Raw genomic sequence first — 10,557 nt, 5'->3', positions numbered from 1 at the left:
TCTATATAGTCCTCTCTATAGAACGATATATAGTCCTCTCTATAGAACTCTAGACAGTGAGTAAGGAGAAGGGAATGAGCGAATGATTCCGGATTTGTGTGTGTGAGGTTTTTATACTCATCCTAACGAGGAAGTTAAAACTCAATCAATTCAGTGATCCACTCCCTCTGCAATGTGCTTAATCCAATGCAGAATTCATTAACAGCAAACCATGCAAATAGATAAAATGTGCCGCATACATTCAGATGCACGTGCAAAACCCACAAACACAGATACACGAGAGCAAATAGAGGAACCTCTCTCTCTCTCTCTCGCTCTCTCTCTCACAGACACACATCCCAACATATAGCGTCTATTTTTATCTTGCCGCTGACAGCACCCTGTCCCACTGTTCACACTAAGCTGAGCCACGTAATTGGCTGCCATCTATCCTCTCTCGCTGTCTCTCTCTGTCTTCAATTCTGCTTCTCTCTCCTCCCCTGCCTCTTGCTTTGATATCCCTCCATCCTATACTTCGAGGTAAGCCCAGCGAGTTGTGCTAGAGCTGAATAACAGGCTGTGTTTACACTGGGGCTAAAGAGAGAGACGTGAGTGTGGGGGGGATTCAAGAGGAAGAATGGAGAATAACGGGTGATTGGGAGAAAAACAGAGACAAAGAGAAGGAGACAGACAGAGACAGAGAGGAAAATGTCTCTGGGGTATTTTTAGGTTGCTACCGTGGCGTGTTATTTAACACCTGCCGGGTTCTATTAGAGAGGGGAGGGGAGGGGAGGAGAGGAGAGGAAAAAAGAGTAGAGGAGAGGAAAAAAGAGGAGAGGAAAACTGCATCTTTCAACTGCATTTCATCAAATCAAAACCCATATTAAACCTGCTTAGTGAATCCAAATCCTTTTGAAATCCCTGAATGAATCTACTTAGGTTGAGCTTAAACAGTGTAGGCAAATGTTATAAATTCTGAACGAAAACTCAAAGACAAATCAACATGAGATGAAAACAACATATTTTGCTAGTTTGGAAGCCTATTTCTTTTTTAGATTGGGGTTTTCCACAGTCACGTATTACTTAATAAATGGATGAAATTGAACAAACTCTTTTCATATACAAAGCAAGATGATGTAAAAGAGGCAGAACTTCAGAGGCTAAGCCCTTCACTTTAATCAGCAGGTGGCAAACAATACACAGGAACTTGGCTTCAGTCTTGAGGAATTGCTCAACGACAAATAATGCCTCTAATGCAATGCAGAGTTTCAGGTTTTAGTAAATAATTCACTAAATGCATCATTAAATGACATGTTACAACATTTGCTAAACAAGTTACTGTGAGAAGCCGTAGGATTGTTGGTCTCATAAAATAACCTGAAGGAGCCTTGCATTTCTCTTTCCAGAAATAGACATGTTAGACTATTACAGACACTCCATTTGGACTTTTTGGACTCATGAACATCTCTGATATGAACCCAAACTTTGAGGGAGAAGAAGGCAGGAGGATAAAAAACACACAAAAGTGAGCAGTGACTTCAGAGGAGAAGTAGAGCACCAGAAGGTTTCACTGGAACAAAGTGCGCCGGTTTACCACTCTGCTTTATGTTTCTGTGTGTGCGTGCACTCATACTGTGCTTGATGGACAGTGAAATGGAGGGTAAATCTACAGAGGCTTCACCTCAAAGCAACCTCCATCTGCCTCACAAACACACACAGCTCTGTCTGCAGCGCTCATGTGTTTCTGCCTATAAAATCCCAAGTCTTTTAATCCAGAAGGGGACCGACACACACACACACAAATACACACAGCTTTTGGCCTTTGGGAGGCTCAACATGACTCGGGCGGAGAAGCAGGCCAGCAGCAGAGCCATAGGACAGACAGACAGGGCTGCACCAGGAGGTGAATGAAACGCACATCATTACTTCAGGTTTGTCTTTGGGCTGCTAACTAACAGTTGATCCCCGTGACCCGGTTCTAAATGAGTAAAAACCCAGAGTGAGATCTCAGTAACTTTGTAAGAACAAGTAGAACATAAATCTGCAGAAATGCGCTGTTTTCGACTGGTTGGCGAGCAGCCGTCCATCCTCGTCCACTTGCAGGGAGCGTTAGCGATGTTATAATTAGAATAGTCTAATAAATGAAAGCTAATTACTTAGCTCATTGTTTAGCTGCAAACGTATTTTAAAGAACCTTTGTATTGCTGCTAAAAAACGACTATTTGTTTACATACAGGAATAATAAAGCAATGACGATTCTCTTCTTAATAAATTGTCTTTTTTTTCTCACTAAATAATCGTAAAGAACCAATAAGAGTATCGATAAGCAACCAAATCGATAAGCAATATCAATAAGAGTACTAGTATCGATAAAATCCTAACCACACCCATCTCGTCTAACCCCCATCAATTATGACATTTTCTCTAATTAATCAGTCAATATAGATTAAAGATTTCGTCTATAAAGTGTCACTGTAATACTTAGTTTGATCGTTCCAGAGTGTTGAGAGCATTATTGCTTGCAGCAGATTTTTATAAATTTAAAAATAGTTCATTCATATCAAAATATGTAAGACTTAATCATGAATCAATTATGAATCATAATAAGTACAAAAAAAGAATGATGGTACTCAGCTTCCGCCAAAAGACACCATCAGTAACATAACAGAATATAACATTAGATTAAAGTTAGGACACCACCCAACTTTAAAAAAAGGGGAAACCTCAAAATGTAATATTAATCAATTAAGTCTCAATCTCAGGGTTGCTCTGAGTTCTTGTCAATGTGTACAGTGACTTATTATTTCATATACATACAAATCAAATCATCAAGTTCTTTATAAATGAATGTTGGTGTAACTACAACAACCCCCCCCCCCCCCCCCCACACACACACACACACAGTCAGCTGTTCATCATTTTGTCATACTCTATATTGTTTCCCATTCTGACCATGCTCACAACAGCACACAGACACACATACACAGACACACAGAGTGTTATTGTGTTCGGTTCTCTTCAATCATACTGCACCATCCATCAACGAGCTGTCAGATATGACCTTCAACTTGAAAAAGAGAGTCAGAGAGAGAGAGAGAGAGAGAGACGGAGAAATAAGTCAGGTAAAAAAGAGGAAAAGAGGGAGATGGATAAAGTAGATTGATCTACAGTGCTATGGAAACAGAAAGGCAGAGCGAGACGTGATGCGCATTACATGGCTCTCCTGCTGAGATTAGCATGCTGAAACACATGTTGAATTTACACTGGAGTTGTGTGTCCTCACACTGTCGGCTCTCAGGGGGTCTGCATCACGTCGGCTCACATTCAATTTAAATTTGACACGATTTACCATTTTTCTCATTAATACCTCTGCTGTCAGATCACACGCGAGGACTCGCTCTGGTGGCACGAGGGAGAGAAGAAACGACCTCCTTGTTACAACTCACAGTTATCTGCTCTGAGCTTTTGTTAATTAAATTCAGGCTGGATCTTTACTGTCCTGAGAGGGGATCTGATTCCGTGTTGGTCTTAAAAGGAAGTCACAGAGGAAAGACAAGAGAGATGTATTTGTAAAACCGTAAAAGTGTTGCTGATGTTTGGAGGACTCCTTGAACATGTCGGGGTTAGCTTGCTTTCAAACAGCGGATAAAACCGTCCAGACCGACGGCATAGCATCGTTAGCATCTAAAAGACATCATTTGAACTAAAAGTGTCTTAAAGAGTTAACTGATCATCAAAATGTTGTTCATTTCTGTTACTCAATTGATAAATCAATTAACTTACCATTTTGACCATGACATCAATATTAACTTTATGTTAGTGAAACATTGTTAAACAAAGCAGTGCTGAGTCGTCCCTCTGTGCCACAACAAACAGAGACATCAGCACCAGATGTTGAACCGCTCAGCTTTAAATACACTTCAGAAATGGTCCTGGACCACATTAACAGCAGATAAAGGAATCCGGGTCAAACTCTGACTCTTGGACTTGATCATTTTACACCACTGTTAACTTCTCCATTATTCTGACAAAGCAAAGGAACTGCAATCCCTTATTTGGGCACAAATGTAGGTCACATGTCTGTGGTCTATTTAGAAAAGCCTTTATCACGAAACACTTTACCAAAATAAACTGGAGACAAAACAGGAGGAGGAGTGGTGAAGATGAGGAGGGGAAGAAATAAATTAACACTTCATAACAGTATTTGTGTCATGCGTGGGAGTCTGTGAATATTAAAGCACCGGGTAAAAGCCACCAACTAATGACAACCGTTCAGATCACAGAGGGAATCTATAGCCAAACACTGGTTTAGATTTCAGCTAATATTACAGTGATTTTGAATCCTAACAGTCCAAGACTACACCTCTTAGTGTTAAAAAGATCTGTTTTAAAATGGGAAGGGATTAAGAGAAATATATTCACCACTGTTCTCTTTGCTTTAGGGGCAAATCTAACTGAATGAAAGTCATTTCAAGTTCCTATTTTCTGCAGCAGTTGTGTTGTTTGTGTTCTTGCTGTATTGGCACACCACTGCTGCCTGAATAACAAATAGAAAAACAGAAAACGACCCATTCAATGTCTACAAAGTGAGCGATAGTGGAAAGGAAATGAAATTGTGTTGATAAGAAGGACCATCTGGGGATCAAAGAAAGAAGTACAGATAAACGGTGTAGCATTTAATTTAAATGTAATGTCTTTAGTAGAAGGCAGCAGACCTGTGGCGCACCTGCAACTCTGGAAAGAAATCAAAAGAAGTAAGAATGCCGGCAAGGCAAGTGAGCTGGCTGTGTTTGATGGACAGATGGATGAAGAAACAGATGGGTGAATGGATGGAGGGATTGGGGGTATAGCTCTAGGCCGAGGGGGATTAAGCCACAGATTAATTATTTAACCAGACAGGATGCAGGAGTTTCCACTGGAATGTAAATCACACATTATGATCTGGATATTTGTGACGGCCTCTTACCTGCTTATCTGTCGCTGGAGTGGGGGTGTTGTTACATAACAAGCATTTATGGGTAACAAGTACCGCTTCTGCAATTCACTCTGAATGCCCACTCCACCAAACAAAACTAAAAACAGCAACTAACAACTGCAATACATTTCAAATTGTACAGAAAAGAAAAGAATAATTTCTGCATGACAGCTTGCAAAGATCAAAAGACAACCTTTAGAAGTTTAGAAGAATACATTAGAAGTGCTTTGTTTTGTAGCTGGCGTGCATGTTAAAAAACAGAGAAGTCTCTGTATAGATGTCCTGGACGGTGGCCAAAGTGCCAGTGGAATTACCAGACTTTGTAGCTGCCGATAATATATAACGGCTGTAACATTTTCACGGTGTGACATACAAAGGGAAGACACAGCAGGCCTGATTTCTTTTTGTACTTCTTTCTTCGATGCCCAGGTGGTCCATTTTTTACCTGTCATTTAGCTGCCTCATTTTGGATTTCTTTCAAAGACAGGCACAGAAGACCACGATGATGACCTTTATTCATTTCACAGGTAGAGGCTAAATTGTGATTGATAAAAACGTGATCGTTTACGTTCCCCTCGCATCGTCAAAACTTCATGGTTCCTCTAATATCCAAAGGTGAACATGAACATTAGTTAGTCCAGGTGGCAAGAGTCGGCCGAGTAAAGGCGATGTGGAAGTGTCTTAAAACTTGCTTCCTCTCTACTGACCACCAGGGGGCGACTCCTCTGGTTGTGTAGAAGTCTATGAGAAAATGACTCTACTTCTCTCTTGATTTATTACCTCAGTAAACATTGTAAACATGAGTGTATGGTCTCAATCTCTAGTTTCAAGTCTTCTTCAATACAGCATGATGTTCATTTGGTAAATGATGGTCCATTTAGAGTCAAACAGACCATAAAGCACGGGATGATTTAGGGCGGGGCTTGCTGTGATTGACAGGCCGCTGCCTCTACCAGAGACATATACGGCGTCTCTACGTCACTCCTCCGCATTCCAAATATGGTCACTTTCCTTCATTGGTAGCAAATAGGCCAGAATGGCAACGGCCATATTCCAAGATGGTGACGTAAAACCCCGAACTCCAGGCTTCAAAACGGCAGTCCACAAACCAATGGATGACATCACGATGACTACGTCCACTTCTTGTATAGTCTATGGGTTAGTCACATAGTTTACTCCTTTCAGCAGGTTCCTAAACTTATTTAGAGGTAGAATGGGCTTTATTGTTGAAAAATGTATTGAAACAGATGTAACCAGATGGCTGTTTGAGTTATTCATCAAGTGAATATAAAAAGTATCCATTTAGCAGAGCAGTGTTTTTTCCCTTTTTTTGTAAATTCTCCCCGATTTTGGTATGCAAAGTATTTGTCATTAATCGCATGTGCAGCTTCTACTCGATTAGATGCATACGACCTGTGTTTGAGGATCTTTGGTCGATAACAGTCGGGTCTCTCCTGTGTCCGTCGGAGAAGGGACAAAGCAGCAGCCAACAAAATGTGTCATATGTAGGAAGGTGGAAAACACAAGTGTGGAGGTGGGATGCTCTTTCTCTCTCTGCTAATGGGAAGTGAAGCACATTGTAAGGCTCTCCATATGATAATAGAACGACGCATCGCTCCGGTTGCATTAACATTTCACTCTATTATCACAATCAAGCACCGGGTGGATTGTTTTTTTCTTCTCCGTGCCAACCTGTCTGCCAGTTTGCTTGTATACGGCAGTCTGTCTCTTGTTTACAGTGTGAATAAGCCTTTGCCAGAGCTAACCGGAAGGAATCAATAAACTCTGTCCAAAACACCAAGTTCCGTCCTTTTCCCAAATCCTGCTCCCGCAAAACATCACAAAATGAGTTAGAAATGTGCACAAGTATAGACTTATAATTTAGAAGTCGTAGCAATTGTCACACATTTGCCATTTCAGGGCTCGACAAACCCTTTGCAGCCTAAAAATGTCTAATCATGGTTCTAAAAATAGATTATAGATAAGGTCGTATCCATGGACTGAAACCACAATAACAACAGTTACATATTTTATTGATTCTACTACAGGTATCTTCTCAATTAACCCTCCCCCTACAGGGAGGTCACAGGTCAGGGTAAGCTAAAAAACAGTGACTCTGAAGGTGGTAGGGATTCTCCTGCCTTGCTCAGGAACACCTCAGCAGGCAGGATTGTTGCCAACATGTTCAGGTTTCGACCTGCTGAACACTGTCCGCTCTCACTACATCAGCCTGCGAGCTCATTTCATCTCATGAAGTGGGGAAAATCAAACACAACCACCGACTCCATCTGAAGGAATTGAGACGTCTTGCTGTGTTTCTTGCTCTAAATCCGTCCAGCGTCTGGGCACCTAGAAACTGATACTCTTAAAGCTAGCTTGATTATCTTTTTCGACTGAATCTTTCGAATGAAAAGAAACACAGCCTAACTGCATCTGTTCTGCATTAAATATATATATATATATATATATATATTAGATTTGTGAAAGAGCCTCAGTTTATACTCTTCATCCAGACCAGGCCAGTGGTTGGGAAACTGCCAATGCTCATATGTCATGGATCTGCCCATGATTGCGTACCTCAGTCAATGAGTTTGTAGGAGCCTCTCCAAGGCCCTATGTCAGAACTAGGCACAGTGAACGGTTACATTGTCCCTCCGAAGTCAATCTTGTTTGAATATGTCTCTCTCTATCTTTACACTGTGATAAACATGAGTCATACATCTTCAATAAGGCCTATTTCTATTACAATGTGCCTGGCAATCAGAAGACGTCTAAGGAGCTGTCCAAGGTCCAGAAACCAGTCCACTTGTTTTAATACATCTGTAAGCTACAAGCTGATATGTTGGAACTACCCGTGTAGGTATTATAATGGAAGAGCTCACTGTGACACTATAGCGCTCCATAGCTCTGAAGCAAAACTATGTCGGAGCTCTCCGTGGTTCTGAAACCATCCACAGCTCTCTGTGGCACCGTGACCGTGTCGGAGCTCTCCGTGGTTCTGAAACCATCCACAGCTCTCTGTGGCACCGTGACCATGTCGGAGCTCTCCGTGGTTCTGAAACCATCCACAGCTCTCTGTGGCACCATGACCATGTCGGAGCTCTCCGTGATTCTGAAACCTTGGCTGACTTTGTTACTGGGTCACTTTCTGTTACACTGCTCTTCGGACTCAGACTGTCTCAGGGGAGCCTGTGGTCCTGAATGATGGTCAACATCTTTGAATCTATTCACGATTCACAGCTTGTCCAGATATGTTTGAACTGTCTTTCAGATATTTTCTCTCAGTATAGAGCTGTCACTGGTTTCTAAACACTTCCTGGCTCCTTATAACTTATACATATATAACGGTTTCCTGGGGATCCCCTCTTTCTGCACACAAGTAGAAGTTTAAAATCATGTGTAACATTTTGGATTGTATATACATGTTGCAAGTTCTTAAAGTTGTTTCCCTCGGTATCATTTAGCCCCACTAGCGCTACTGGCTGTCCTTTGCCCTCCTCACCCTCCTCTCACCTCCTCCGCCCATCCTTCCTGCTCCTTTCCCCCCCCTTTTCTGCCACCTTTCCTTGTGTTGACTCGCCCTCTCCTTTCTCCTCTCTGCCATCCTCACTTCATTGCCGTTGCAACCTCCTCTCCTCTGCCCTTGTCTTTTTTTATGTATCCCTTGTTGAGGATAGGGGATGGTCCCTCCATCGCACCCCCCTCACTCCCCTCTCCTCTTGCGTTCTCATCGCCTAGCCTCCTGCATAATAGATGTGGCTGTAACGCCAGTCAACTGGAGCGGCATGATGAGGCAGCTTTAGAAACAGAGAGTGAGACATATAGAGAGTGAGAGAGAGAGGGGGATATATGGAGAGAGGGAGAAGAGAGAGAGAGCGAGACAGAGAGAGAGGGAGAGAGAAGGCTCCCCCCAAAATGGGTTCTATTACTGCGCTCCAACCCACGCGTGCACGAAAGGATGCACCCGTACACGCACGCACGCGCACGAGCCTGACGCACGCACACACAGAGAGATAGCACGCACGCATTCCCATACAGGCGCGGCGGGAGCTGCCAGCCAGGCCAAAAAATAATGCATCGCGGAACAGAAGTGATACGGCAGAAAAATAACAGTTAAGTGTTCCACCGTTTGAAGCAGCAGAGAGGAACACTGTCAACAGCATGCGAGAGCCGGTGTGCTAGATTGTTTTTGGAGAGCTTTAAATAAATCACCCGTATAGCCTGAGAGAATGGCAGAGTCCACCAACAGTGCCAGCACACACAAAAATAAAAAGGAGCAGTCACACAGGGAGCGGAGCCCTAATCAGATTACAGCGATGATTCATTTCCTGGGCACTAAGAATAAAACAGTTGGCACCGTGGTGAGCCTGGCATCCCCGTGGCAAGAAAAAAAAATCAACTGCATAGCAGAGCTCGGTCCCGCCGAGCATCCTCCGCCATCTCACACACCCTGCGTTATTAACAGCCAATCAATCAGCCTTACCTTCATCGATCTCTCCTCTCGGCTCGCCTCTTCTTCACCAGAATCCCTTCTTCTTCTTCTTCTTCTTCTTCTTCTTCTTCTTCTTCTTCTTCTTCTTCTTCTTCTTCCTCTCCCGCTCCGTCCGCTAACGGATGAGTTTTAAATCACAACGAGGAGCCCCTCGAGAGGCTTTTTTATAAGAAGAAAAAAAGGTGATCAGACTCGGCTGCTTATCCCAACTCCTGCTCTCCTCTCGCGCGCAACTCCTTTCCCATCCACACACACAGTGAGAGAGGCACTCCTGGTAGTTTTCTGGGTGATGAATAGACGGGACCGTGTGTGTGTGTGTACGTGTGTGTGTGTGTGTGTGTGCGTGTGTGTGTGTGTGTGTGTGTGTGTGTGTGTGTGTGTGTGTGTGTGTGTGTGTGTGTGTGTGTGTCAGAAGAGAGAGAGAGAAAAAAAAAAAAAAAGGAGCGAACCGGCAATCCAGGTGCCGGTGGTCCTCACAGTGCAAACCCACGACAAGTGTTCACGTACACATCCACAAACGAGAAGGGTGGGTGGATGATGCTCATCTCAAGTCAAAATTGAAAATATCGTGCGTGTGTTAAAACCCAAATAAGAAACTACACCCACTCAAGTAGGGTGTCCTTGAGTACAAATAACATTTCACTTATCCGAGCATCGGTCCGGGGGCTTTGAACGGGTGGTCTGTTCTCCACAACGTGCAGCTATCCGTCCAGGTTGGGCCTATTTAACAAAAAAAACTATTTCAATCGCCTCCAAAAAACATATTCCGGTAATGCGCGCGGTTTCCATCCATCAGCGCGCAGGGCTGGAAGCTGTCTCTCTTTTCTCTTTCCCCCCAAACCTAGAAAGAAGATGCAATCCCGGTCCGGTAGACTTACAGCTAGTCCGGGCGGTGTCCAGCTCCGTCCTCCGTGATCAATTATAAATCACACGACTGACAAACCGACTCTGATAATCCACCGAGGAGTCATGGAAACATTCTTTGGAGGGGGGGGGGGTGTCACTATTTTGAGGGGACTTATTTATGTTGTGGCAACGACTGAAGCTCTACTTTCACCTTAACAACTGTTATTGGAGGCGTGCACGGCTGTGCGTACCGAAAGTCGCCTAT

At 43.3% G+C, this 10,557-nt stretch overlaps 1 protein-coding gene across 1 annotated transcript in view; it reads right to left on the bottom strand.

The window, feature by feature from the left end:
• The window catches only part of LOC116397259 (leucine-rich repeat and fibronectin type III domain-containing protein 1-like protein), a 339,526-nt gene extending 329,700 nt beyond the window's left edge, over nucleotides 1-9,826 (bottom strand). Inside the window, exon 1 of the mRNA XM_031872518.1 lies at nucleotides 9,438-9,826. The gene's annotated coding sequence lies outside the window, so the exon portion shown is untranslated. The remainder of the gene's footprint in view (nucleotides 1-9,437) is intronic.
• Nucleotides 9,827-10,557: the final 731 nt, after the last annotated feature.

Source organism: Anarrhichthys ocellatus, unplaced genomic scaffold (genome assembly GCF_004355925.1).
Source record: "Anarrhichthys ocellatus isolate YVR2014 unplaced genomic scaffold, GSC_Weel_1.0 scaffold64, whole genome shotgun sequence".
In the NCBI taxonomy this organism is placed as follows: Eukaryota; Metazoa; Chordata; class Actinopteri; order Perciformes; family Anarhichadidae; genus Anarrhichthys; species Anarrhichthys ocellatus.
This window is presented reverse-complemented; position numbering and strand designations above follow the sequence as displayed.